Source organism: Lycorma delicatula, chromosome 5 (genome assembly GCF_047948215.1).
Source record: "Lycorma delicatula isolate Av1 chromosome 5, ASM4794821v1, whole genome shotgun sequence".
NCBI classification, from domain to species: domain Eukaryota; kingdom Metazoa; phylum Arthropoda; class Insecta; order Hemiptera; family Fulgoridae; genus Lycorma; species Lycorma delicatula.
Genome location: NC_134459.1, coordinates 32,031,673 through 32,056,227, shown reverse-complemented (window position 1 = coordinate 32,056,227; position 24,555 = coordinate 32,031,673). Strand labels below are relative to the sequence as shown.

Here is a 24,555-nt window from a genome sequence, read left to right as displayed (position 1 = left end):
AAGAGAATTAATTTCTTATTATTCAAAGTCTGCTGAAAGAATGAGGTCCTCTAAAATAGCTGAGGTGCGTTATTCTCGGTTTGCTGCTATCCGAGAGCGCTATGCTCAGACTCGAGCTTCAGCTTCGTCTGTAGCAGAAGCTTAACAGAGCTTCTACGTCAAGAACAAGGGAAATGTTGGAGAAAAAAACTTTTCAGGCTTTGTTATTTATCAGTATTATTCTTACAACCATGAAAATAACAAATACAGCTGGGGTCCCAGAGGGCTGAGGGATCAATTTTTTGTACCTATACTACTAAGATTTGTAAAAAATCAGCCTCTTTTTCATTAAAATTCACGTATGTGAATTGAAAATCCATTAAAAATGTTGGCGCTTAGCTACACATCTTCAAAATTATTAGCGGTACTTTAACTTCAGAGCCTACAGAATTTTATTTTCAAAATATAAAAAGGAATTCAACCCTTGATTTAAAAAGAAGTTACTATCTAAAAGAAGATCCTTTAAGATTTGTAAAAAAATCAGCCTCTTTTTCATTCAAATTCACCAATGTGAGTTCTACACATCTTCAAAATTATTAGCGGTACTTTAACTTCAGAGCCTATACAATTTTATTTTCAAAATATAGAAAGGAATTCAAACCTTGATTTAAAAAAAAGTTACTATCTTAAAGAATTGTTTTTTCTTTATGTAATTGTACAACTGAAATGCAGAATTTTTATCAAATTTAATTTTTTTCTTTATATGTAAATAAATGAAATTCAACCTTACCAACAATTCGTCCTCGTTCTCTTTTGTAGCACTTTTGGTCATTCAACCATCCTTAGGAAAAGTTATTCTTCATTTTAAATCATTAAAATTAAATTACGTAGAATATAAATTTATAAAATGTTAGAATCACAACTGGTCATAGTTAGTCATGACTGTTATGTAAGAAGGTTGTAGTTATGAATATTAGTGGTCGGAGGGAGACAGTTTAGGGTATCTTAATATTCATATTAATTTCTTTCATATAATGAAATGTTATTAAATGGAAGAAACTGTAAATATTAATGAAGTAGCTTAATTTATATGATGGGTAAATTTAACTTTCGAAGATCCTAAAAAATGAACTGTGATGATGGTAATTTATTTCACCAGGTTGTATAATAATTATTCTTTTTAAAGATTATAACAAACGACGGTATTAATACAAAATGTGATTGTCATACCATCTATTAAGAGCTTTGAAAGGACTGTCACCGTGCTCAAGTTAGCGATTGCACCAAATAAAGTAAAAGTATGTTCTCTCATTCTTTTGAAAAAACAGGAACAAGAAAATTATATAACTACAAAACATGACACTTAGGAACACAAATATAGTATTTAAAAAATTACAGAATCTTTTAGTGACGTAGATGACTATTTTTACTTAATTTAAAACAATCTTTTTAAAATACCTCGTGAGAACCCGGCTTTGTCCATCAGATTTACAATGCGTATATACAAAAATGACGATAGAAACAGAAAAATTGGCATAGTAGCTTGCTGTATAAACTCGCAGATACGACGATTCCCTGTCGCTATGTCAGATTGATACGGTCTTATTTACCGTATTAAAGTAAAGATTTGCAAAAACCCGATTCTATATTTCTGACGTTTTCACCATACTTTCCCCGCTAATATAATTATTCTAGTATATTTGCTGGAGAAGTAAAAGCAAGTAACATTCCTTTTCTGAAATGAAGCCTCTACTTCATCAATTACTTAGAACTTAGGACTAAATGAAATAAAAAGAATCAAATGACATTTTAAGGGGTTATGGTATCGCCCTGAAACAGGGTCACGGCTTTGGCCTCTGGGCCGGCCTTGCTCCTCGACAACCCGAAAAGAATGCTTCATTATACATTGTTCTATTTTTCCTTGACGTTGTACTAAATTAATTTTCCAGAACGAGGATACCTTGAGTTCATGAATACTGTTCATGTTTGATATGATTCTTGATAAAGTCTTAACGTGAGTTATTGATTTCAAGTTAATAATGGGATATATTACCTTAAATTTTTTAATATTTTTTATTTAAAACATAAACAATAATTGGTTTTTTAAATTTTATGTACGTCCTACTTTAATTTCATAAATACCAATGCATTTTATTTAAACAATTTATTCATCATTAAAAAATTGTTTATTTCAAAAAAGAAAAATTTTCACTTACATATTTTACTTCTGTTCTGTAGCAGTATTATAATGTAGTAGATATACAGTTCTGTAGTTTCTATATATATATATATATAAATAATAATATACATCAATGTAATATAAATTTATACCACAATACTTAATCCCTGTCTCTAAAAAACATATATTCTTTACTTTTTATTTAGGCTCTAACTCGTTTAATTTTTATAACTTTTATTTGTATTTTCTACATCACGTAAAGGGCTATTAAAATTTAAGTAGCTTTGGCACCTGAAATATATTCCCATCCCAAAATGAGAATCATTGAAATAATTATTAAAATATATACATTTTTTGCCGAGATCGTCTTAATTTTTATATCAAGTACAATTATCTACCTTTCTTAGGTTTGTCCTAATTAAATCAAATATTGACGAGTTTCGGATATATTCCATTTTCAAAAACTTGCTGTACTCATTGTAGTAGTAGTGTACAGGTAGGTAATACAGCGAGTTTTGAAAATGGATATATCCAAACGCGTCAACGTGTGATTTAATTATGACGAAGGTAAGAAAGGTAGAAATTTGTATTCATTATAAAAAAATAAAATAAAATGAGAATCATTTTTTATCGCTACTTTCATAAAAGTTATTCTTTATTTTTCAAAATTTTTAAACAATTGTCTTTTAAATAATTTCTTTTAGGAATCATTTCCTTATTAATCATTTTTTCCTAAATTTATCCCACAGAGTACGGAAGCCCCTAAAAAAATTCTGTTATTCCAAGTTTGGGAATTTTGATGCTTAAACCTTATTTTGGTAATCACGACTTGACCGACGTAGCCGGGAAAGTAGTGCAATACTTTGCCAGCGTTTTTTATTTCTAATCACGTTTTCGCAGACTCTGCTGTCGAAGTTAACATAGGAAACCTAATAAAAAGTTCTACACTTTTACAAAAAGTCAACAGTACAGAGACAGTTCGTTTTGTTTGAGTAGATTTAAACCACGTGATATAGATATAATACTCGTATATTATGTTCATTTATTTTGACTGTGTACTGAAATTTATTAAAACCAGTTATTTTCTGCAAAAGCCTGCGTATAAAAATCACATATCTTTCAAAATGATTAAAAAGTATGTTCTACCTACGCATGGCGGACTATTGTCCGCCATCTTTTATGTAGGTTAATCAAGAAATTCAATAATTAAAATTAAAGAAACTGTCTTTAAAATTAATACCAATTTTTTGTATAAATAAATTTTTATCAACCAGTTTTATTGTTACGTATCCTGCCTTAGCTAAAATTGCCAACAGGCTTGTCCGCGTAATCTGAAATTATTTCAAAAGCAGACGGAATAGTTCCTAAAATTTGATTATTTTGTTAACTTTTGTAAGAACGAACAATTTTAGGATAAATTATAAAATACAATTCATGAACTTGCAAAATTGATAGAGATTTGTGTCTACAGACGTTTTGGAAGACCACAATTTTTGAGATCTAGAAATTATTGATCAAAATTTTTTAAATTATAAGCCAGATTTATGATACACTTCTCAGTTTGCTGAAATCAATCAGAATATGTATAGCCATTATATTTTCATACATTATATCTTCCGAAATTAGCATAGGGAAGAAACGTAAGTACAATGCATACAATGAAAGTAATAGCTTGTTTTGATAAAAGGTGGAGACTGCATTATTATTGAACATGAATACATTTACACCCATCTAATAAGACAATAAGATAATAATCATTGTAATTACATTATTGCAAGTTTAATTTATTACTGATTTTATGTTTTGTTAGTTACAGTTCATTGTTATGTAATTAGTGTTTAATAATTCAGTAAATAAAAATTACAAAAACAAGGATTTTAATCTAGGTCTATTTTTAAACTAAAAAAAATGGTGCTTGAATAGATATGCCGTATCCATAATTACACTAAATTAAATGTACTGTTATTATTGTACAATTCTTTTTTGTACAATAATTTACAATTTTCAAATCCTTTTTTTTTACAATTGTTTTCATTGTTGATTTTTCTATTAACACTTACTTGAAATTCGCATTGTACGTCCAGCCCCTGTGCAAACCACTATTCTATCTTCATCAGAACAATCCTTTTCCCTAACACTGTCTAGAAGTGTGAAAAATTTATTCCTCATTTCGTAGATTAACGGTTCCATTTTTTATACTCAGTTTCAGCTTTGTTTGCATGTTCGAAGTATCTTTCTAAACAACATTATTCATTTCATTCATTTTTTGCTCACCTAATTTTTTAATAACTGACGTTAAAAATGTTGGGATATTATAACCAAAATCTTTTCAGAGCCAACCAACCATAACATCTCGATCGGATTTAAATCGAAATGGTCAGGTGGAAGGAAATCGCAGAACCTGATGCCCCTGTTATTTTAATAGTTCATCAAAATTGTATTTTATTTTTTAATATACATGCGATTTAATTATGTCACATAATTGTGGTTTTAACATTTGTTTATTAAACGGATTTTTTTCACTTTTAACCAATTAATCATGTTACTTTTTCTATCATTTGAATTCGGAAGATTCTCTAGAAGTGAATTGTGGTATGGTGCATTATCGATAACTACCACTGACTGGGGAGAAAACCAGGAATTAGTGTTTTAGATGCCCACTTCATGAAATTGTTGATGCTGCTGGAAGTTAACATCGTGTTCGGAATGAACCCCATTTTTCTTCTAGAATGGATTACGTTTAACCAATGACCTTTATTATTCGGCCCTTTTACTCCTACACCACTGTCATCCGACTATGATTTGTCGTTGAATTGGTCATTAAAATATACGATTCATCTAATTAAGCAATCGAAGGATTTTCTTTTCTGCAATCGGTCATTTTTGTTAAATAGTTTATCTTCTTTCACCGGATGTCTTCGTTCTCGATGAAAAATATCAGTTTTAAATCGCTTAAAATATCTTCCAGGATAGCTGCTGGTGTAGTCGTAGAACGTTTAAATTGAATAATCTTGTAAAGTTCCTCACATAATTTATTTAATCTAGGAGTTCATTATGTTTTGTGCGAAACTCGTTAACTGTTCATCTTGCACCGCTTTGATCAAAACTGTCTAATCCACTAACTGGTTCTGAACGTTGTTTATAATTTTGGTGTGCTGAATGAGCACGATTGTGATTTAGATTTAAGTAGATCTTGGTTTTTTTTTCCGAGTTTATGAACTTGTGATCTTGAAATCCCACAAGTTGCAGTGGTTCTTGCTTCACATTTTTGAATGAGTATTAAATGTTTGTCATCTTTTAATTTTATCTAATTTTATACAGTCTTTCTTCAAAAAAATCGTATACATTAACTCACTAACTTGATCACGGAGCTTTTTATCCTTAACTATGGATTTAAATTCTTTACTGCCAAAAAAAAATTTTCTAACAAAAGAGGCAAAGAACATACGAATCATTGATATACACCAAAACATTAACTAACTCGTCACTCATTACAAAATGAAATTACTATACCATTCGTACCGGGACACGATAAGTGGACTAAATCAGTTTATTGAAGATGAAAAGCAAATATTACTATTGAATATTATTCAACAATTTAAAAAAAAATTATTTAGATATTCTATGAATCCGTATAAAATGATTAAGCTATTAGTAAGTAGATTACATAATTTGGGTACAAGACTATTATTTAATGATGATATTTTTACTATAAACATCATCAACGATACTAATACCCATTACAAAATGTGCATATAAATGTAACTCATGTGAAGTATTTTGATTACCTTTATTTCTGTAAAGTGGTCATTTATTTTATGACTCATGTGATGGAGGGAGTGTAATAATATATTAATACAACTAAGTTTATACTATTCGTTTTTGTACTGTATACGGTAAGAAATATATTTATAAGTACACTAAATGATTTTAGTGAAATTATTGTGTGAAATTTAAAAAAATGATAATAAATTTTAACTGCGGAAAGAATTTTTGTTATTTATGAAAATAATTTAACACACTGTATTGCAGAATACTCGGTTCCTGAATGAGCTTAATTTTACGAGAAAAGAGTAATACTCGTATAGTTCTTTGTACAGCGACGGTCTACCTCATGCAAACAAGTTTTTATTTTCATCGTACACCGGTATCTGCGGTATAGTATTGAAATCTGTACAAAAGAAAATAATTTTTACTAGGATTCGAACCTGAAAGCAGCTGATTTTCAAAATCAGCTGTTATACAAGTGATTTGTGACGACGGATTGCAAAGTAATTGAAATTATTTTTTTTTTTTACGTTGTGCTCATTGTCTTATTTCTGACATAACTGAAGGTGAAAACTATTATTTTACTGCTGAAAATAATTTAAAGATACTATAATAAATTTTTTTAAATAAAATCTAAGACAGTAGCAAGATTTCATAAATAACGTAAATTGCTATTAAACCTAAAAGCGTTCAACCACAGAATCACTCTAAGGAAATAGATTTTTGAATTTTTTTAAGACAATAAAAATTTTGGAATAATAATGCCCTTTCACACTATTATTTTACACTACTATTTTCAGACTATTATTTTAATATAAAAGGACGTTAAAATAAAATTTTATTTTATTTTAATTTCATTTTTTAATAAGGACACTGAAATTATTATCTTATAAGTAAAATGCTTTCGATTTTTAATATATTTGGAAGTAAAATTAAAAGCCCATCAGGATAAAATGAAATCACATGATTCTCTTAAAATAGAATGATAATCAAAAAATAACTATTTTAATTTTCACTAAAATAAAATCATATACGGTTGAATCTATGCCATAACGCACTACATTTGTCATTAATGTAATTGAGGATATTGGCTTACCTACTTGTTCTTGTTATCTTCATCTTTATCTTGTACTTCTTTTTTTTGATATTAATTTTTTTTTAAATTGATCCTACTTCTTAAAGTAATATTTTACTTTATTGATAATGTTTATCATGATCATTCTTTTTGGTAATAAAAACCCTTAGCTGAAACACATTTCCTAATATTTTTGCTCAATAAATTTTAATATAATATTTGGATTTTAATGAACTAAAAGTGAACGACCTTTCAAATCTACAGCTCCTCTATTTTCTCGCTTCAAAAGTATTACTTTAACGTATTCCATCTCGAATGAAATAATTCATTCCCCACACCTATCACATCTCTGTAACTCGTATAGCAGTATTTTAATATTTAAATATCAGCCCAGAACAGCAGAAAAGAATAAAGAATAGCATTAAACAAGATACTTTATTACCTATGGTTTTTGAAAAGATATACAATGTGATATTATGAAAAAAAAAATAGAAAAAGAAGCATTTACCGTCGTTTAAATTTATTTTATTATTTAAATTTCCCATTTATTATTTTTATTTATTTATTTTTTTAATTAAAAATAACTATAGATAGTATTGTGAAATAAATTACTAGAAAATAATTAAGACATATGTCGATGATGACAATGACATGATCACAGATTGACAATGACATTCATTTCTGACATATTTTACATCAATATCATTTCTGACATATGTGATAGAAAATTATAGCATAATGTAATTAATACATTTAATTATGTGTTAGTCATGAATATTGTGTAATAGGATTAAGATTATCAGTGGGTTTCCATCTTGTACATTTTATAAAAATTATCTTTTTTTGTAAAAAATGGATTTTTAATTAAAATGTGATGGTGTAATCACGTATCAATTTGATAAATGTTATTGTGATTTATGTAACAGGTCATCCAGAACCGCATGTTACTTGGTGGAGAGATGGTATACTTCTTGACGAAGCTGATGAAGTATTGACTGAACGTAGAGTTCGAAACGTGCTGACTTTAGACCGTGTCGAAAGAAAGCATCTTGGTTCTCTGTTGACCTGTCAAGCATCTAACACAAGACTTGTACCTCCTATCTCTACTACATTATCTCTGGACCTTTACCGTAAGTTAATGACATAATTCAATTAATAGATTATTTATTGATTTTTAATTTTAATTTTTAATTATTAAAATTAAAATTTATTTTATTTTTAAGTTGTACACTTTAAATATTATCAAAAAATATGTTGATTTAGAAGTAGCTGTTTCCATATGATAATTATGACTACTATATAAATCAAAATAGACAAAATAGATTAGACATATCGCAATAATTTTATTAATAAATTTTTTTTTAGATCCTGATACATTTATTTTATACTAATTCTTATTAATAATTTTTTTTTTTTTTTTTTTTTTTTTTTTTTACTTTTAAGGCCGCAAAGGACCACTTTAGTCAGAATAATTCAATTCTTTTTTGCCGATCTTTTGGCCTTTAAGTTCTTAGCTTTTACTTTCTCCCAATATTTAGTCATTCTTAATGATCTTGCTTTACGATCCTCTTCTGAATAAACCCTTTTTGTGTAATTAAAAGTTTTTACTTTAAAGTTGGTATTCGGATCTTTAATAACAAATTTTAATTTTTCGGATTTATAAGTAAATCGTCGTAAGTCAAATTTAATTCTTGCACGTCTTCTTTAATTTCTTTGATCCATAATGGCGGATTTTTTAAAGACCAAAATTGATCGATAATTCTCTTAGATTTTATGTAAAAAGGTTCGGAAAATTCGCCACGAAACTTCACTTTAGATTTTGTATTTGTCAATGTTAAACCGATCATATTTACCAATTTAGGATCCAATCCGAGATTTCTCAGAATTTTTAACATCGAAGGCCTATGTATGCAATCGTACGCTTTTTTGAAATCAGTAAAAGAGATAATCAATAAAAATCAAGATAATCAATAAAAGATTTCTGCTTTCTATTATAAATATCTATAAGTAATTTCAAAGTAATAATTTGATCTGGACAACTGCTCCAAGGCCGAAAACCACCTTGGTAATCGTCTAGCTCGCTTTCTAGTTGGTCCTTAATTCTATTGTAAAAAATTCTAGATAAAACTTTATACGTACAATCTAATAACGAAATTCCAGTAATTCTTATATTATACATATATTTAAACGATTTATTTTAATGAATTTAACAATTTTAAATATAAAATACTTTTATGGCATTGTACAAATATTTACCCAAACAATACTTTTCGCTTAAAGTTTGCTTCAGCAGTATTTTTATTGCGATTCTCCGTACACATTAACTGACTGATTATTCGAGTATTATTTTACATAAGGATAGGGGCGGGACTATTATACGTTCAAATGTGGAAAAAGGTAAAACAAAAATTAAATCATATAATGAAAATTATGTTGTTATTATTATTAAATTCCGTAAATATTAGTTGAGCTAAGAAGGTTGAGTAGAACAAAGTGATCAATATCTGAATAAAATAAGATTTTTGTTTGTCACCAAGCCTCCTGAGTATTCATACAAAGGAATTAGTAAAATAATCGTGTGAAGAAAACAGAATAATAGATTGACAAGTGTAATCAATAAAAAGTGTAACAAATAGAATGGATTTATGTTTATGATAAAATCGAATATCTCTGTTTTTTTATAACTCTAATGTTTATTTTCTATTCCCCGATTCGCCGTCTGTAATGCTACTTGCAAGTAAATTAATTTAGGATGGTTAAATTGAGGATATTACTGAGAATATATTTATTATTGAGGATATTATAGTAAGGTTGTTTTGTAATCCATCATCCATATCCTTTTTAAATAGTATTGTTATTATTTTTATTATTATTATTATTATGATATATTAATAATTTTAGATATTATTTCTTAAGACTTCTTTACACGTTTCATTTTATCTTAAAACTTTCGTTTTCTTTTAACCAATCTAATTTTCATTGGTTTTCCGTAATTCTTCATTTAATTGCTTTGTTTATCTGACTTTATTACTTTTCATTAAATCCCTTCTATAAATCTTCATACAGGCCAAAAATGATTACTTTTGAATTTCTTCATTATTTCTAATTCTATAGTGAGTAGATTAATCTCAGAATGAACGCTTTTCTGCCGGTTTGGTTTTTATATGAACAGTGTCTTTATAATTTTAATAATTGAAAAATAAACTTCTGTGACTTCTGGTTTATTGTTTTTCCTACCTCTTTAAATTTTAATTCCTTGTTAATACTTTTCTTTAACTTTGTTCTGCTTGTTTCATTTCAAATTAATATTTTGTCGTCAGCAATAAATCCGTACTACGCAGCACATTTTAAATCTCTTTCTCTTTATAGCTAAAATAACATCACTGCGAATAGTTTTTTTTTTAAACATTTTTGAGAATTTTTTTTCTTCTGTTTCTCTGTTTTCGATGTTTTTTTCTAATTTATTTGTTAATGTTTACACTCAAAAAATTTTTTTTTGTCGTCAGTAATTTGCCTGGTTTGATGCAGCTCTCCAAGATTCCCTATCTAGTGCTAGTCGTTTCATTTCAGTATACCCCCTTCATCCTACATCCCTAACAATTTGTTTTACATATTCCAAACGTGGCCTGCCTACAGAATTTTTTCCTTCTACCTCTCCTTCCAATATTAAAGCGACTATTCCAGGATGCCTTAGTATGTGGCCTATAAGTTTGTCTCTTCTTTTAACTATATTTTTCCAAATGCTTCTTTCTTCATCTATTTGCCGCAATACCTCTTCATTTAAAAAATATAAAACTGGTAAGAATAGACCAATCGTATTATAAATATGTAATTTCATTATAGCAATATTTTATTTTAAGAAATAGTAAATTATTCTTATTTACAAGGCTTTTTATCATTTTAAACGTTCCGTTTAATTTGAAATTGTAAACTAAATGCTTTCTAAGACTCTTAAATACATTGTACGAATACCTGTGCGGCTTTTGTATTAGTTTATCATCTAAAATTCTTTGGAGTGCTAAAATATTTTTTTTTCTTATATTTGACTTTCTTTTCATCTAATGCCTTTTTTGCTACGTTTTTGTTGCAATATTTGTCTTAGCAGTCTTCCATCCTAGTTAGTAACATGAAAACATGAGAGATTAAACTTCGCAATTATGTTTCATTTTTAATTTATTTATTTTTTGTATTTTTTTTTTTTATAATAAAGTTATTCTTTTATTGATATTGAACCTTAAAATTTCATAATAAATAAATTGTATATTCTTCAAATTTGTATTATAGATTGTTCACAATGTTCACGTCAATTTCATCCAACAGGTAATAATTCTAATATTATGATTATGTTTAAAAAAAGGAAATGAAAATAAAAACAAAAAGTATTGTGTTATTAACACGCTGCTTGGTGTTATTAAATATAATCATAATATTGAAACTAATTAACGGTTGATTTAGTATTTCTAGCTAACTAGTATAGAGCTTGTAGTAAAACGAGTTAATTTCTTAAATTGGTAGCTCTAGCAAAATTAAATATTTTTATTGTCAGTAAGAATTTCATTAGATACTGTTTTAAATAAAAATTAAATAATGTTTTAACTATAACTAACGATCACCACGTGATAGTTTATAAAATGTAATGAATTAAAATTATAGATTAACTTAAGCAATGACGATGAAATGTTTAAAACTAATGAAAAATTCGGATTTACTTAATAATATTTCAAAAAATTAAAGAAATCTGAGTTAGGATTTAGTTGTTTGGTTTGTTCTTTGGATAATGCCACATCTTGAATTTTTTTTAATCAAAAAGCCATATAAGATTATTTATAATCTAATTTTTAAATTCTTAATTGTTATTAACTAGAGCAACTATATTTTTATTTATATCAGCGGTTTTACTAATTTAGAAATGACCACATATAGTCATACGAAAACTGTCGAATAATCTGAAAACCATTTTTTTATTCTATAAAATTTTTTTTACTTTTTTTACTCTACATAATTTTGAAATTTAATGAGTAATATTTATCGAAATAATACATTTGCGAGTAATTTTTTACTGAAGATTATTTTCCTTTTTCGGAGTCGATATTTAGTTAACGTTTTTGCTTTATACATAAAAATAACGTAAAACATCTAATAAAGTGCATTTGAACATTATTTTAATTTAGTCAATTTGTATTAATAACAAAATGTAACACAAATTGTTATGTCATCTCATATTGTACGAAGAAAATTATTTTCCATCTCAATTATATTACGTATAATGATATCACTGTGCGAATGGACTGAGATCTTGGTTTAAGGTTGTATTTGATCCTAAGCTCTCATTTAACTTTCATGTAAGAAAATCATTTTGCTAGACTGCCAGAAACTTCGGTTTTTCAGTAGAATTTGCAGACAGAGTAGAAATATATAGGCGAAAAAATTGTTGTTTCATTATAATTATAATTTAAATTTTCATTACATAATTATAGCTTGATTTTCCCGTATTATTTATAACGCCTTTTTATAATATGAATGGTTTACATTCTGATGTTGATTTTTTTCCCCGATAGTCGTAAGAGATCAAGAATGTTGGTGAATGACGGTGGTTCTTCCAAAAACTTAACCTAAAAAGCTATTCTTCCAAAAAAGCTGTCCATTTTATGTTAATTACTTTAAACAGAAAAAATTTATTCGCTATTTGTTTTGTATATTATATAATTTTTATACATTTAATTTTTTTTTTTTAATACAAATTCTCTTGCCCTAAGTTGAAGAGCATTGTCTTATCTGAGACACATTTTTCTCGACGAGATGACTGATGACAATTCGTTAAAAATGATCAATTTTACGTCTTTGTTTCTTTTTTATATTTTTGATTTCTCATAAAAACAATTGGTTCTATGAGGAATAATTACATAATTATATCATGATTTCTCCCGTAACTTTTATAATTCCTTTTTATAATATTATCCGTTCTCATTCTGATTTTTATCCCACCCCATAGTTGTAAGAGATTTGGGATATCTACGATAGTGGTTCTTTACCTTAATAATTAAAATGCGCTTTTAAGTAGGTTTATTTTGTTTTTTCTCATCTTGGACCTCTCAAAGGATATTTCCGTGGGTAGATTTTATTGTTTATATAATGATATATATTTTTCAGTCTTTATTTGTAAATTGTTTTATATTTTGATTAATGTAGTGTAATACACTGGAGTTAGTTTGTACTGCAGTAAGATTTTACGTTTTCTTTCTCTTTTGTTTTATATGTTTATGATGCTGTAATCAAATTTTTATTTATAAATTTTTATTTTTATTGTCGTTTACAATAATTGGACGTAATTTGGGATATAATTCCTGTAGTGAACTGATGATGAATAAATAATCTTCTTCAAAGTCTAACTCTAACTTACGTCATATTATCGATTGCTTCCTTATTCATTACTAGTTTTTATTTCATTTCAACTTTTGCTAGCGTTTGTTAACATAATACCTCGTATCGTTTTTTTAACTCTTTCAACTCCCTCTCTTTTGTAAACATATTTATTGCCTTATTTTTTTATATACTCACTATTTTTTAGTTTCTTAAATTCATTTTAACAAAGCATTTTGTCAGTGTCTTGTAATTTTGAATTCATCTGGCTTACATCCTTTGTTTCATATCTTAAAAAAAGTATGGCACCTGAAAACTTTGTATAATAATTTATTCTCCTTCTTTCAAGATTGGTCTCTTCATCCTCTTCAAGGGCATATTTGTTTATATCATCAACGTACACGTTATGAAAGGCGGTTGTAAACATAAAATTTGCATTCCTCCTCTTTCTGTGTCAAAACATTCAATTTGTTTATCCATTTATTTTCATGGCCGTTTGAGATTTTGGGTTAAATCTTTAATTTCCTATCGTTTCGACTAATATCCTTTGACTAAAATAATTTTAATTAAAATAGCTGTTTTTAAAAATTATAAAAAAGAAAACTATGTACCCTATTTACAAATTTTTTTTTGGTAAAATTATTTCGACCTAATAATAATTTAGAAAAACCAATCCAGGTACATATGCATAACACATCCCCGCTACTGGATCTTAATAATTTTCTGACCTTAATGACAAAATTAATCAACAAGTCTAAATAGTTATTTTAAAAAAATAAACTATTTTATATAATACTAATTTAATTTTTTTTTAAATTGGAAATATCTATTTAATTCTTGAATGAGGCAATGCACAAAGAAGCTATGTAAACCGTTGGAATCTTTGGTTCTAAAACATGAAAAGAAATAAAAAATATTAGCAGTTAGACATCATTATTATACTGACACATCAAATCGATTCTCATAGCTCAGATGCACATTTAACTTAAGACCCTGAATCGGGTCTCATATCAGTCAACTTGATAGAAAAAATATATATTAATTTGTTTCGTAAATTTAAATATTTAAAATATTAGAGCAAATACCGACTCCAATTATTTTATTTTAAACCATTAATTTTTGCAGTGTGGCTTGGTTTATGAAAATGCAAAATAATAAATATAAGTAATGAAATAAAGCTTATCCGTAAAAAAAACAGCCTTCTTTCAACAGAAATTTTATTATTACAAATAAAATCATTTTAATGCTTAATTTTCAATTGTATGTAAATTTTAAATTTAATCTCTACTTAAATTATTGAACCAATAATAGCAAATTAAGACATGAGAAATATAGCATATCTATATTTTTCAGTAGTACTACATTTGACTTTTCTGTAAATCTTGACTGTAACTCAAGATTTTTCTGAAATCTTTCTGTAAATGTAAGATCATTTCTGTAAATAAATTCTTATATTCAAGATCACGGTTATAGGAAAGAAATTATAAATTTGAACGCTAAGTTAACTTATTGTTACCAGAATTGTCCCTGTGGATAATTCACACTAGCTTTAGGTAATTAAAAAAGTACACAGAGTAATGCATACAAAGTAAATAATATGTTAAAAGTTGTAATAAAGTGTTTTATGTTAATAGGCTCAGGATTACAAATAACAATTGGTGTGTGCGTGCGCGCCCGTGTGTGTGTAACAGATTTAATCTAACCGATTAATGAAGACTTTTATAAACTGGTGGTCCATCTTCCGTTATTCCAAACAAGAAATTTATTATAAAACATTTTTTCAAATTTACAATAAATTTTAAATATTCAGTGGCTGTATACTACTTTCCGGTAAATTGTACAATTTTTATCAAACAAAAACATTTATATCAAACGAAAAAATCCGCAAATGACAGTTTCTTTTAGTCTTGAACTACAAGAATGAAATTTTGTTTGGAATAAAAGAGTGTGATAGAAAAACTAATATGTAGTTGATAAGAGTCAAAAGACAAAATTAAATTAAATTTTATATAAACGTATGAAAAACAATCATTTGTTCTCCATGCGCGTTAAATAAACATAAATAATATACAATTGCATTAATATATAAATCAGAATTTTTGCATGTCTGTTTGAGTGGTATGTTGTTAGTAACGATTTTCGTTTTTGTTTTTATTAATTGGAAAGCAGAAACGTTTTCAATTTAAATTTGAATGAGTGGTGTTCTTTTATAGAATTTAAATAACAGGCTTCCATACTTTGTTTGTATGGGTATTAAAGTGTGTGCCAGTATTTTTGTATACATTTTAATTCATATATATGTGTGTATGTGTACATTTTACTTTTCTGTTTTAATTATTATTTTAACTTCATATTTACATTTACTTCTTGAACTTCTTTAGGATATTTGATTTTTCTAGTAATAGATTTCTGCACACGTTGGTTTATTAATTTTTTTTCTTTAGATTTTTTTTTTTTTTAATTTTATATGTAGTGTCTGTTGTATACCATTATTACAAAATGTCTTTCTGTTTTTACGCTTCATTTTTAAATTTTCTAAAAATTATGTTGTTATTGGCATTTTAACTTAAATAAAAAATTTTGTAGGGACGGAATCCGATGATAATCCAACCACTAGTTTTATCTTTTAAAAAGAAAATTGAATTTGAAAGTGTTGTGTATTTACTCCCAGCCAAAATGGCGTAACTGCTTAGAATTTAGTGTTGTATCTATGAAATATCGGTTGGTCCAGCATTTAAAATAATAGATATTAAAAAAAAATAAAAATAAAAAAACGGTAATTATTAATGTGAGATTGCCATACCGTGTTGTAATAATGAAATTTTTTTAGTATCGGTGAAATTTGAGAACTATTACGGTAATTTTAGTAACCGTACTGAAATAATAGCCACAATAGAATTTCAATCAACGGGGGCACTGATCGTGCTGCAAAAAAGGATTTTCGCAGTCTTCTTTCCACTAATTTCGTTGATTCGAATATTCGCATGTGTTTTCTGAAGAGTGTAGTCCGTGATAAGTGGTGGAGTGAATGGAATGCTAGGATCAGTAATAAACTTCGTTCAGTTAGAGAAAATATGTTACCCTAGAGATCTTCATGTAGGAATAACCGTCGAGAGGAAGTTATTATTTGCCTCTTGCGAATAGGACACACTAGATTCACTTACGGATATCTGATGACTCAAACTGATGCACCCGTTTGTATTCGCTACGACTACTAACTGATGGTACACCACATATTAATGGACTGTATCTTTTAAGCGGCACTGCGTTGGAAATTCAACTTTGGGGCTAACAACAGAATTACGAATTTCGTATTTTATATAACGATATGACTGTTATCGAATGTCGTACGATTTCTTAAGGCTGTACATCTGGGTTTAAAAATTTAATTATTCACACAATTTTTTTAGTTTATTTATGCCATTTGACTTATGCCAGATGGTATTTTTGTTCTTTTAAGTTATTTTAACTATTTTATTTTCTCATGATTTTAATTCGCTCTTAGCGTACAACACGAAAATTTTCTTCTATTCTGTGTTTATATATTAATTTTGTGTAATTTTTAAGTTAATTTTTTAAATTTAATTTTTTAATATATAAATATCGTATCGGGCGCTAATGACGGTACTTCTTTTTGCACTCAAAAAAAACGTAGCCGTACTGGTCATTCCTTAGACTGGTGCAAGTGCCAGAAAAGGAAATATCCATGCAAGGAAGAAACAACCCTTTTAATAATTTTGACAGCACTAATTGACGGTTGATAAAATATAAAATAAAGACTGTTTTAAATCACGATAATTAATGAGTAAAAATAGCTTAAAGTTTAAAAAATTGTTAATACAAAAAGTAGCATTTAACGGAAGAAAATAGTTTATTAGTAAAATGTAAAGGAAATACATTTAGGTTAAGATTATCAACAAGCGTAGAAGAAAATCATCATAAATCTATTGAGATGAATAATGAAAAAAAAATTTCTTTTTTTTATTTTGAAAAAATAATAAAAACAAATTATCTACAAGGGGCTGTCCCTCTGACCGTTTCGCGGCTAGATCAATTAGGTCTCTAGTTATTACAGTTTTCGTATTTTCAGCATTTTCCTTAACCATTTTATAATATGGGGAGGATATATATCAAATTCGATCATTCCATATATTATTCTTAGGCTATTTCTAGCTTAATAAATATAATTTGTGAGCTGAAAAAGATCAATGTTAAGAGGTATGATTATTTATAATATAAAAAACAGCGCAGCTTGGTTACCATTTCGTAATAATTGTAATTATTGTTGTCATGTTATTCAGTAGTATTTAGTTTTACATGAATTTTTTTGTACATGAAAATTATTTTTAGTTCTTACAGTTTTCTTTTCCGATAAATATCCTGAATGTCCTAATTTATCTAACTAAGCCATTGAAATATTATAAACATATATATATATATATATACATACATATGAAAACCTGAAAACCTAAATTTTATCATTCTGACTTCATCAGACATTAAGAGTAGCTTAAGTCGATATTAAGTAGCTTAACTTGAATGGATGCTTTTAAGTCAGTATACAAATGGCAAACTGATCTGTACAAAGCAAAGACTAGATATTTCAAGTAAAATAGGTTTTCTTTACTAAGTATTTATAAGTAATCATTTACAATTTTATTTCAATAGAAATACGGATTTAGAAAAATCATTAAAACTTGATAACTTTGAGATTCATATTTTATATGTATAATATTTTCATGTACAATAATTTAATGAAGTAATTTATTGAGGATTTATATAAAATTATTATTATTGTGTAAAACATTATCGAACACTATTAACGGATCTTGGAATTATAATAAGGATTTTAAAGTACGTTTAAGGAGAATGAAATATTTTAGTTCATTAATACATCAGATCACTTCCATTCATTACGTTTTAATATGGTCAGAAGATGGTTTTAACAAGAATCGACAATTAAAAGAGAGAGCTTTTGCTGAAACGGATGGAAGAGTGGTTGTGTTTTAGAATTGCCTGAGGAGGGGGAACGGGTGAGTGACTTAACGCAGTTAGAGTTGATTGCTGGCTCATTTATTAAAGGGCGTAGAACGAACTAACTCCATAAGAATGAAATTTCTCTACATCGTTCAAACATTTTCTTCATTGCTGCTTGCTCTTCATTTCTGCGAGTGTATGAGTAAGTCTGTATAACAGTATAGTATGTTCTGAGTATTATTCCGTTTCGTTTTCCCATAAGGGACTTTCATTAAAGCTTTATGTATTTAATATAGCCCATGTTTCTATAGTAAAGGAACTGTAACTTGGTCTATTTATATTAAACTCTTTTTTGTTAGTTAATATATATATATATATATATATATATATATATATATATACGTTTTTTTTACATAATAATCCTCCCATTTCGTAGTTACAATACAGCCTAACAATCCTCAGTGCCTTTTAAAACTAAATAATATTTATCCTTTAGTATTGAGTAAAATTTAGTATGTGCCCGTGGGAGAGAGAGAGAGAGAGAGTGCGCGCGCGCGTTTGTATAATATCATTTTAGAAAATGATTTATGACGTGTATTTTTTGAAGAAATTATTAAATCCAAAATTTTGAATATTAAATATGAGATTATATATGTTTATTTTGATCTGTTTCAAGTTTTTAATATAACAATTACTTTCATCCGAGAAATGTTCTCATAATATTTTTTTTTTTTTTTTTGTCTTCAGTCATTTGACTGGTTTGATGCAGCTCTCCAAGATTCCCTATCTAGTGTTAGTCGTTTCATTTCAGTATACCCTCTACATCCTACATCCCCAAAAATTTGTTTTACATACTCCAAACGTGGCCTGCCTACACAATTTTTCCCTTATACCTGTCCTTCCAATATTAAAGCGACTATTCCAGGATGCCTTAGTATGTTGCCTATAAGTCTGTCTTTCTTTTAACTATATTTTTCCAAATGCTTCTTTCTTCATCTATTTGCCGCAATACCTCTTCATTTGTCACTTTATCCACCCATCTGATTTTTAACATTCTCCTATAGCACCACATTTCAAAAGCTTCTAATCTTTTCTTCTCAGATACTCCGATTGTCCAAGTTTCACTTCCATATAAAGCGACACTCCAAACATACACTTTCAAAAATCTTTTCCTGACATTTAAATTAATTTTTGATGTAAACAAATTATATTTCTTACTGAAGGCTCGTTTAGCTTGTGCTATTCGGCATTTTATATCGCTCCTGCTTCGTCCATCTTCAGTAATTTTACTTCCCAAATAACAAAATTCTTCTACCTCCATAATCTTTTCTCCTCCTATTTTCACATTCAGCGGTCCATCTTTGTTATTTCTACTACATTTCATTACTTTTGTTTTGTTCTTGTTTATTTTCATGCGATAGTTCTTGCGTAGGACTTCATCTATGCCGTTCATTGTTTCTTCTAAATCCTTTTTACTCTCGGCTAGAATTACTATATCATCAGCAAATCGTAGCATCTTTATCTTTTCACATTGTACTGTTACTCCGAATCGAAATTGTTCTTTAACATCATTAACTGCTAGTTCCATGTAAAGATTAAAAATTAACGGAGATAGGGAACATCCTTGTCGGACTCCCTTTCTTATTAGGGCTTCTTTCTTATGTTCTTCAATTGTTATTGTTGCTGTTTGGTTCCTGTACATGTTAGCAATTGTTCTTCTATCTCTGTATTTGAACCCTAATTTTTTTAAAATGCTGAACATTTTATTCCAGTCTACGTTATCGAAAGCCTTTTCTAGGTCTATAAACGCCAAGTATGTTGGTTTGTTAGCTTTAATCTTCCTTCTACTATTAATCTGAGGCCTATAATTGCTTCCCTTGTCCCTATACTTTTCCTGAAACGAAATTGATCTTCTCCTAACACTTCTTCCACTCTCCTCTCAATTCTTCTGTATAAAATTCTAGTTAAGATTTTTGATGCATGACTAGTTAAACTCATAATATCAAAAGTGTTAAATTTTAGGATTCAAAATAATACGAGCATAAATAGTAAATTAGTTTTTCTTTATAATTTCACATTATTTATTATAAAAAACCTGGAGACAAATATATGGATTGGTTGTTTTTGAAAAAAAATTAAAAAATGGACGGTAAAGAAGAAATAAATATTAAAAATGAAAAACCAGACTGCCGAAAAATACATTGAGGACAAACATTGCTCTTTTTTTCTGTTTGGTTTCATTGTGTTATATAGCAAACATCCCGTTTGAATTTTGAAAATCGAAAGATTGGTTGTGAAGATATAACAACTTTTTTGAATTACTGTGATCTTTCAGATAGAGAATGTACCTGATTCATGCCAAAGTTAGCCTTCTACAATTGGGTATTAACAAATACCCAATTTCAATTTTTTAAATCGGACGATTGTTTGCAGAGGTATAAGCGATCACATTCCACATCCCAAAATAGCGCCCCAGGGGTACCCCGTTTGTTAATACATTATACTCCTTTTTTAGCAGTCGTGTAAAAAGAAAGTGAATTTTTTTCAACTTTAATTAAAACAGAACATAATTTTTTAACGTTATTTATTTATTTCATCAGTTGTTAGATATACAACATAACCCACCGTGTCTGGTGGTTAACCCATCGTCTCAAATCAGTTGCTTAACAGCGGATTCTTTATGTCGACGGTTCTGAGGTTTAAATCCTAGTAAAAGTTGGTTGCTTTTATACGGTTTTGAATGCTAGACAGTGGACACCGGTGTATTTTGGTGGTTGGGGTTCAATTAACTAAACATCTCAGGAGTGGTCTGGCCTGATTCTTTACAATACTACACCTCATTTACATGTCATACATAACATCTTAATCATTGGGCTATGGAGGGGTTGCGTATTGTTCACTAGTTGAAAAGATTGCTATGCATACATTAGGAAATAAAACATATACGTATACAACACGGCATAATACTTTTACACAATATAGTTATGTTACCACTTTTATTAAAATTATCATATCTATAGAACAATGTTACTACTAAATTAACATCTTTGTTAACCTGTAGTACTACTGCTTCAAAGTACATTATTAAACAAATAATACAATATTTTATACATCTGTGTTATCTAGATTAAGATGTTTATTGTCTAAGTTAAAATGATATATTAGACGTACTTATTATAGAGCAATAAAACAATGCTAATACAACAATCAAAGTATTACTAAATATCAAACGATTTGTTAATTAGTTATAACGATTAAAAAAGCTTATTCATATAAAAGTTATATTGAGAATAAAACCTGGTTATTTAACTAATAACCTTTATTTAATTGATAAAAGTATATCAATGAGATGAGGATAATATATATGACATATAAATGAGGTGTAGTCTTGTACAGACTCAGATTGACCATTCCTAAAACGTGTGATTAATTGAACTCCAACCACCTAAGTACCCTGTATCCACTCTCTAGTATTCAGATCCGTATAAAAGCAACTAACGTTTACTAGGATTTAAAACTCAGAACTTTCGACTTCAAAGATCAGCTGTTAAATAACTGGTTTGCGACGACGAGTTAACCAGTAGACCAGACCAGTGGGCTAATTGTAAATTTAAATATAGAAAACTTAAAACTATATAAAAACAATAAAAATAACTTTCAAAATAAATAGTGCAGGCAAGGTAAACAAATAAACAATCAACATGATTAGTTGAGAATGTATTACAATTTTTTTTAACAGGTTTTCTGTTTGAGATCAACGAAGAATAGTAATTAGGAAATCAAATGACATATTAATGTGTAAAATTGAATTTTATTTTAGTGAACGTGAAATATTATCAATTCTACACCTATTGACATCTTTTTTTAAAAAAAGAAAAAAATATACTTCTAAGATTGATACAGTCTAATGTTAGATTCTAAAATTAGAGAAATCCAAAATTCTCTTCTAACCTCTTATTCCGACCTAAGATGCCCAAAAATATTTTTCTGATTTTATATTATATGGGAAACTAATTGTGACTAACTTCAAAATAAAAATATAATGTAATCTGCAGATATATATACGAAAATCAGATATAATATGACAATATCATCTGGATTTGCGTCATTAAATCAATAAGACTTTTTTAATCCTGTCGTTTACAAACAACCTTGCCATGTGTTTCCAGGTCACTAAATTTAGATTATTCTTCCATAGAAAATAAATCATATATTTTAACCATTTTTCATTCACAGTAAATATATAGAAATTGTTTATACCCTAAACGTTTCTAGCAATTTGACATTTTATTGTCTGCCGAATACTAATCAGAATATTGGTAAAAAAAACCTGTATAACAACTGCATAAATGGAAATCCATAATTTTGTTATCCACTATGCAATATACCAAATATAAAGAGGAGATTTTTTGTCTTTTTGATGATTATTTCAGTAATATTATTGAATATAATTAAAATTAAGTAATAGTGTAAACATAATTGAGATTTTTATAAATTTCCAAATAACCTCTTACAATAGTTAAATAAAATTTAAAAATACAATTTTGTAATAACTATATGCTATTAATTAATATATACTATTAATAATTATATAACATTTTTTAATAAATTGCGTATTTTATAATAATTTTAATACAAGTGAAAACATAAATTATAATACGGAGAAACAAAGCTTATATTACGGTTATCTATTAAAAGTCTTTCTTTCATTAAATAAATATTACCTACTTATGAAATTTTATTTATTATTATTTTTCTTATGTAGTTAAGGCTTAGGGAGGATTTTTACAGTTTTAAAATCTTATTAGTAAGGTTGTAAATTCTTAATCCTAAAACTGGAAGTATCATCTATATATACTTCCTACCTGTATCATTTAAAGTTTTTCCTCTAAATGATGTGTTATTGAGTAAAAATAATTTAAAATTTAATTTAAAAAAATTAAGGGATTTTTAACATTTATAAAAAGCATAATTAATTTAAATAGCAGTAAACATTTTTGTTTTATATCTAAAAAAAAAAAATTGTATTGTTTTAAGCCTGATATAATGAATTTTTAGTTTTTTATTGCATTATTGATGTAATAATTTATTACTACTACTTATAAGAAAAAACACGTCATATATATATATATATATATATATGACGTGGGACACACACGCATATATACATATGCGTGTGTGTCCCACGAAGAGGTATACGATTTTAATTTAGTATCACTCACCCATTCCCCCTCCGATTCTATTGAAACTTTACAGATCTTTTAACGAAGTTTCTAAAAATGTTTTATGAAAATTTCAATCGTCTAGGATTTATAGACAAAAATGGCGGCTTTTCAATAAAAACATTAATTTCGGATTACTTATTACAAAATAGCTGGTAAAATCCATTAAAAACAGATGAATTACATATTGAAAACAACTTCTAAGATTACCAGAAATTTTTTTATGAATAATTGAAGAAAATACTTTACTCAAACTGAAATCCATCAACAGCGATACACTGGTAACATCGTTTAATAAATCCTGTGAACCTGGTAACCATCGTTTAATAAATCCTTGACTGAAGTAAAAAATTCACTTCTGCAACCAATCCAACGACCCTGAAGGTGAGTATTTAGTAGAAGTTTAAATGGGTTTGCAAAATGGGTTGCTGCTCTATCTTGCTGAAAAATAGCATATCTCATTTCTGGAATACTAAAATTAAGGATTATGTGTTGATTTAACACTTCTAGGTATTTGTTTCCAGTCATTGTGTTGTCTGATATTTTGTAGGATAGTACACAATTGGCAGTAACAGCTGCCCAAATAATAATGCCTTTTGATTTAAGCTGCTTCTGCTCAAGAATATGAGGGTTTTCGGTGTTCTAATATTTACAATTATGTCCTGCTAGTCATACCTTTAAGGTTAAGTTTGAAAGCAGATTCATCTGATATTAAAACACGTTCATGCTACTCTAGAACAATTTCAATACGCGAATGAAACTCAGATCTCCTATCTGGGTCATCTTTCAAAAGATTATGAACCAGGTGGCTTTTAAAAAATTTACTGTATTCCTTTTTCCTATTCTTTGAACAGTAGAATTTGGCGCACAAGCATTTAAAGAAACTTTTCTCACTGAATTTATTTAACCTGGAGATCGTATTAATGAAGCACACATCATTTTCTATTTTCGTTCATAAGTAGATCGGCTGTATTTTTTAACTACTCTGCAATTTT

General features: G+C 27.8%; 1 pseudogene; it reads left to right on the top strand.

Moving 5' to 3' along the window:
- LOC142324790 (protein turtle homolog B-like) overlaps window positions 1-24,555 on the top strand; it is a 436,696-nt pseudogene that overhangs the window by 157,499 nt on the left and 254,642 nt on the right.